Source organism: Bison bison, unplaced genomic scaffold (genome assembly GCF_000754665.1).
Source record: "Bison bison bison isolate TAMUID 2011002044 unplaced genomic scaffold, Bison_UMD1.0 scf7180017864379, whole genome shotgun sequence".
Classification (NCBI taxonomy): domain Eukaryota; kingdom Metazoa; phylum Chordata; class Mammalia; order Artiodactyla; family Bovidae; genus Bison; species Bison bison.
In genome coordinates, this window is record NW_011494951.1 from 12368451 (window position 1) to 12375418 (window position 6968).

At 39.7% G+C, this 6968-nt stretch overlaps 1 pseudogene across 1 annotated transcript; it reads right to left on the reverse strand.

Moving 5' to 3' along the window:
* Positions 1 to 4758: 4758 nt before the first annotated feature.
* On the reverse strand, positions 4759 to 6083 carry LOC105001159 (annotated as a pseudogene). The gene has a single exon (XR_826830.1). The product of XR_826830.1 is annotated as a pre-mRNA-splicing regulator WTAP pseudogene (transcript).
* Positions 6084 to 6968: the final 885 nt, after the last annotated feature.

Genomic DNA, 6968 nt, shown 5'->3' on the forward strand with positions numbered 1-6968 from the left:
TTTAAAAAATTTTGGTTTCCACCTTCTTTATAGCTGGGTAATGATAATAATGGCAAACTCCTACACAGCTCCTACTCTGCGGAGCACTAGCCTAAGTGCTTTACACACATTATTAAATAAGAGAATTCCTAGCAGATGCAAAGTTATAAATAGAATGTATAAACAACAGTCTTACTGTACAGCACAGGGAACTATATTCAATATCCTGTGATAGGGCATAAAAGAAAAGAATATATGTGTGTGTAACTGCATTACTTTGCAGTACAGCAGAAATTAATGCAACGTGGTAAATCAATCATGAAAGTTACTCAGTCATCTTCGACTCCTTGTGACCCCATAGACTATACAGTTCATGGAATTCTCCAGGCCAGAATACTGGAGTGGGTAGCCTTTCCCTTCTCCAGGAGATCTTCCCAACCCAGGGATCGAACCCAGGTCTCCCGCATTGCAGGCAGAGTCTTTGCCAGCTGAGCCACTATCAACCTTACTTCAGTAAAATAAATTTAAAAAAAATTAAGGCAATCCCAGTACCGCCCTTTCAAGATGGGTGCCTGCCCAGGGTCCCACACAGAGTTGCCCGGCCGAGGTTTAAACGGAGCACTCTTGTCTCCACAGCCCAATGCTGTTACCTCTCATGCAGTATTTCAAACGAGAAGGTTGCAAATTATTTCCCCTTAAAATCCAGTGGAGACGTGATCAAGTTTCATTGACTGGTTTGTTTTAGGCTTGACAAGCAAGGGAGAAGGTGAAACCAGTGGTGTCAAAAGTCTTCAAAAGAAACAGAACGCTGGAAAAACCAGAAGCCATTCTTAGGACCTAAATTGCCAAATACCAAACCAAAAGCCGGGAAACAAAATCTGCTCAGTGAGCAGGTGAAGTCTTCCCTCGATTTTCCTGGAGGCTTTTGAAGGATGTTGCTCTGGACTTCGGTTCTCTAGATGGGGAAAGCCGTGATTACAACTAGCTCTATGACGCGCTTCTCTTGGCTCTTCTATCCCTGCTCACAATCCCCACGTCCATTCAAATCAGCTGCCCAGAGTTGAACCTTTCCCATCTGAAAGAGAATCTTAGCTAATATTTCAAAACTGCCCTCTCTGCATCCTGGAGGAATCAGGGGACCAGGAACTGTTCACTTTCTCCAAGAACTGTGTCCCCAGGCCCACGGAGAAGAAAAGGCAAGGTGGTGTGAATTGTACGAAATTTAGGCTGTGGTAACACGGTTGCAACCTTTTCCGCTCCCACTGGGATGCACGCTTGAGTTTCTGAGTCTATAGAAATTCCAGGAAAGCAGCCTCTCTTTGGCTGTATACCCTCCCTTTCTGTCAGTAGGTAAACAAGCCACATAAACAAGGTGTTAGACAATACTGGGATGACAAACTCAAGGTTGGGGTATTAGGGTGGATAATGACAGGAAGAGGTTCCAACATTTTCCCATGTTAAGATCTGGATCCTAGCAGGGTCATAATTTTCACCCATCCAAGTAGCTTTCAGCCATTCCCAAGGCCACAGACCTTTCTTTCAGATTGCCCCCCTCCTGTTTCCAGACCAGATATTGGGAAAATCTGGTGGGGAGTGTGGCTGACTTTTCCTCTTACCAGGGAATCCTAAGAAGCTGGATGCAGAAAGAGTTTCATGGAAACTGGTCTAGTGCTGGAACACTGCCTGGGTATTGCTTGGACCTTGAGATTAAGTCCCCTATCCCTCTGCCAAGGGAGACCTTTGTGGTTGAAGGAATTGCTTTCCTAGAGTCTCTAATGAATCAATGCTCTGATGAATCAATCTTTTAAAAAAAGATTATTTAATAATTGAAGTACAGTTGATGTATAATGTTGCTACAGGTGTATGATACAGCAATTTAAAAGTTTTAAAGGTTTTAAAAGTTTTAAATTCCATTTATAGTTAATAACTATAAGATATTGATACAATATCTTATAGTAATATATATCCTTGTAACTTATTTTATACACAATACTTATAAAATAAGTACATAAGTATCTTATTTGATAAGTAACTTATTTTTATAAGTAACTTATTTATAAGTAAGTTATAAAATAAGTAACTTATTTTATACACAATACTTATAAAATCAGTACAATATATCCTTGTAACTTATTTTATACACAATAGTTTGTACCTCTTAATCCTCTATCCCTACATTACCCTTCCCTGCTTCCCTCTCCCCACTGGTAACAGCTAGTTTGTTCTTTATTTCTGTGTTCCTTTTATTATATTCATTACTTTTTTAGATTTCACATGTAAGTAATATCATAGTCTTTCTCTGATTTCACTTAGCTTAATATCCTTCAGGTCCATGTTGCTGCAAGCACATATCTGTTGATGCTTAGGTTGCTTTCATATCTGAGCAACTGTAAATATGAACATTGGGGTGCATGTTATGTTTTTGACTTAGTGTTTTAACTTTTTTCAGGTATATATGCAGGAGTGGAATTGCTGGGTCTTGCTTTCTCAGAGTCTGATGAATCAATACAGTACTTGTTTTTTCCCCTACATTTACTTTTAAAACAAATTACAAACATTCCTGAAATTTATCTTTATCATCACTTTAAAGAGAATATAAGCTAGCCTTCCAAGGGTTAAAAAACAGAATCCCCCTCAAATCCTTTTTTCCATTTTCTGGAAGTGACTAGTTATCCTTATTGAGGGTCTTCAGAATCCCTTACAAGATTTTACTGTCCATGGGTCAGGCTGTGCCTATCAAGGGTTTGTGTTGGTTGATAACCCAGTGCTGAAGGCTGGGAACCAATATTTTCACTGAGGTAAGATCTTTTGAGAAGCTACTTTAGATTTTGACACTGTACTATACAATTCAAAGCAATCTGGAGATTCAGTGCAATCCCTACCAAAATTCCAATGATATTTTTCACAGATATAGAACAAACAATCCTAGAATTCATATGGAACCAAAATAGACCCCAAATAGCCAAAGTGATGTTGAAAAAGAAGAATGAAGCTGGAAGCATCACACTTTCTGATTTTAAACTATATTACAAAACCATAATAATCAAAACAGTATGTTATTTGCATATAACAGACATACAGATCAATGGAACAGAGTCCAAAAATAAACCCATACATATATGGTCAATTTATTTACAACAAAGGAACCAAGAGTATACAATGGGGAAAGGACAGTCCCTTCAATGAACAGTGTTAAGGAAACTGGAACATAAGCAAAAGAATGAAACTGGGCCACTCTCTTACACCATACACAAAAATTGTCAAAATGGATTAAAGAGTTGAACATTAAGACCGGAAACGTAAAACTTCTAGAAGAAAACATGAGGGGTAATCTACTTGATATTGGTCTTGGTGATGAAAAATGCCAAAAAAAAAAAAAAAAAGACCGCATTACATTAAAAAAGCTTTTCCTCAGCAAAGGCCTGGCATGCTGGAATTCATGGGGTCACTAAGAATCAGACACGACTGAGCGACTGAACTGAACTGAGAACTCAGCAAAGAAAACCATCAACAAAATGAAAAGGCAACCAACCTACATAATGGGAGAAAATACTTGCAAAACCACATGGCTGATGGGGGAGTTAGTATTGAAAAGTATAAAGAACTTATACAACTCAAAAGAAAAAAAAAAACAATTAAAAAAATGGGTAGAGGATCTGAATAGACATTTTTGCAAAGAAGACATACAGATGGCTGACAGATAACATGAAAAGGTGCTCTGTATCACCAATCATTAGGAAAATGCAAATTGAAACCACAATGATACCACCTCAAATCTGTTTGAGTGGCAATTACCAAGAGACAAGAAATAAATGTTGGTGAGGATGTGGTGAAAAGAGAGTGCTTGTACACTGCTGGTGGGAATGTAAATAGGTACTGTCACTATGGGAAACAGTATGGAGATTCATCAACATGATCCAGCAATTCTATTCCTTGGTATTTACCCAAATGAACAAAAACACCAACTCAAAAAGATACCTGTACCCCCCTGTTCACTACAACATTACTTACAATAACCAACAGATGAAAGCAACCTAAGTGCCCATCGACAGATAAATGGATAAAGAAAATGTGGGTATGTATACAGTTCAGCCAAGAAAAAGGAAATCTTTTTTTTTTTTTTTAAGGAGTTACAATAAAAATCTTTATTTAAGTTTGGTCAGTACAGGTAAGATATACTGGAGTCACAGAGCAATATGCATTAACAGGATACAACAATTCATAAAAACTGAGTAACTATGCACACAAATTTCTTAAACATTCAATCACCTAAAGAGAAAATGCACAGATGTATGGTGGGAAAAACTGTATCTAACACTGAAACTACTATAGGACTCCTTCAACAAGTCCAACTTTTAGTGATAAAACTACTGTACTGGGCAAACTTGGCAGTCATAAACCCACATCTACTCTGACAAGGCTGAATGGTGCATAAGCATAGTAACAGCATGAGTAAGAATGCCCTCACACAGCACAGGTTCTAGGGTAGACACAGATTCACACAGACATCACTGTGTTATACTTTAAGCAAAAAGTTCCATTTACAACTTCACATTAACTCATATAAAAATAACCTGACCCTACACAAAATGTCCTTTTAGCAACATTCAAAGTAATTAACTGTTACAATTTCCAAAGTGGCAGAGGTATTGAAGCAAAGAAAAAAGGAAAAAAAAAAAAACCACCCACAAAAAAGGCAAATTGTGACAAAAGTATGTGTTAATTAACTGCACAGTATCCTCTTCCAAATTAAACGACACTGTATAAAAATTTGCTGGAAATTTTTTTGGGTTTTTACAAAACTGAACCCTGTACATTTACACTTGAGTCCAAGCCATTCTGAACGTGGCAGGAAGCCACAGTTCGGTTACCTTTCCCACTCACGGGTTTCTCCTCTTGCGGGTCATGACTGGAGTCTGTGTCATTTGAGTGGTGTGTGAGAGAGTTTTCACTGCCCGTGGGAGAGTCTACACTTTCATACCCCGCACTGAGTTGGTTTACGTAACTACTACCTCCTCTGCCAGTTCTCTCCTCCGAGCTGCTGGAGGCCTTATTCCCATTCCCTGGAGAAGAAGGAAAGTCATCTTCGGCTGTGTCCCCCTCCCTGTGAAATCCAGACCCAGACGTCCTCTGCCGGGAGGAACTGCCATTACTTGGTCCGTTGGCCAGACGACTGCAGTCTTTACCTGTGGCCTCTGCCTGTCCTACAGGCTCCGAAGATGTAGTCCTGCTGGTACTCGGGCCTGCGGCTTGAGACTGCTGCTGTTGGTACTAAGCCAACTGCTGGCGCGTCTCCTTCAGTTGTTGCTGAAGAACTAGAATGGTACTCTGCATACCCTCTACTTCTTCGTCAAGTTGAATGATGAAGTCATTCAGTTCATCCTGACTGCTTTTAAGCTCCTCACTATATTTCTTCTGTAAAGCCAACTCTGCTTCAAGTTGTGCAATACGTCCCTGGGACAGCTGCCTTCCAAGCTCTTGATTCTCCTGGATAAGCATTCGACACTTCGCCATTAACTTTTTGCCTGTTTGGCTATCAGGCGTAAACTTCCAGGCACTCAGTTCATTTTGGGCTTGTTCCAGTTTGTCTTTAGTCTGTTCCAGTTCACTTTTCATTTTTAGGAATAACAAGTTGATCGCTGGGTCCACCATTGCTGATCTCAGTTGTGCAACGCTAGGCTGCTGGACTTGCTTGAGGTACTGGATCTGAGTAGTACACTCTTGCATTTCTTGCTCCTTGGTTGCTAGTCGCATTACAAGAATGTTTTCCCTGCGTGCAGATTCTTGCTGCTGCTGCTTTAGTTTTTCTTCAGATTCCCTTAAGCCAGTTACATCATTAGAGTTGAGATCTGTGTACTTGCCCTCCAAAGCTTGCACACAGGCTTCATACTGTTTCCACCTTAGAATTAATTCATCTCGTGCCATAACTTTGAAGTCTGTTTCACTCAGTCGAACCTTTTTGGGAAGAGGTTCTTCGTTGGTCATCTTGAATCCTCTCCAGACGGAGGCCGTGCCGGCGCCCGCCCAGTCACATAGGCCGACCCCACGCTGTCCTCTCACCGCCCAGGCTGCCCGACTGCGCCGCCGCCGGCCCCCGCGCTCCTCCTCCGAAAAAGGAAATCTTGCCATTTCCAACAACTTGAGGACATTATGCTGAGTGAAGTAAGTCAGAGAAAGACAAATACCATATGATCTCACTTCTACATGCAATCTAAAACAACAGGAAAAAAATAAAATTCACAGAGAAGAGGTAGGTGGTTGCCAGAGTTGGGGGAGAGGGTAGGGGTGAAACGGGTGAAGGCGGTCAAAGGCACAACCTTACATTATAAAATAAAGTCATCAGGATGTAATATACAACATGGTGACTATAGTTAATACTGTATTGCATACTTGAAAGTTGCTAAGAGGGTTGATCTTAACTGTTCTCATCAAAAGAAGAAAATTTGTTATCTGTGTTGATGGATATTAAATGTTATCCATGTTGATGGATATTAATGGATATTGACTAGACATTTTTGTGGTGATTATTTCATAATATATATGAATATTGAATCATTTTGTTGTAGATCTGAATATGCAAATTACACCTAAAAAAAAGTGTTGGACTAGTGAGTCACACTTGACTTGGGCTTCAAGGACTGACACAACATTTAATAACTTTTAATGCTCCATATTTGCCATTTAAGAAAACACTGTATTTATATGAATAGGCTGGAGCCTGAAGATAGTTAAATATCATTGGCCTAAAAGAGAAATGATAGTTTTATTCACCTTGGAAGTGAGAGGTAGTAACTACAAAAAGAGACAAGGGGAAACATTCTCTGTGAACAGGAAAGTTTTGAGTCTTATTTTCAGAGGATTAAAGGCAGTAGAGCGAAAAAGCAACAGAATGACAAATCAGCAGACTAGGTAGCTTAAGAGGGACTTAAATAGACCAGTATTTTTACCATGGTTGGGCCAGATTTTCTTGCTTTTGACAGGGAATTCTA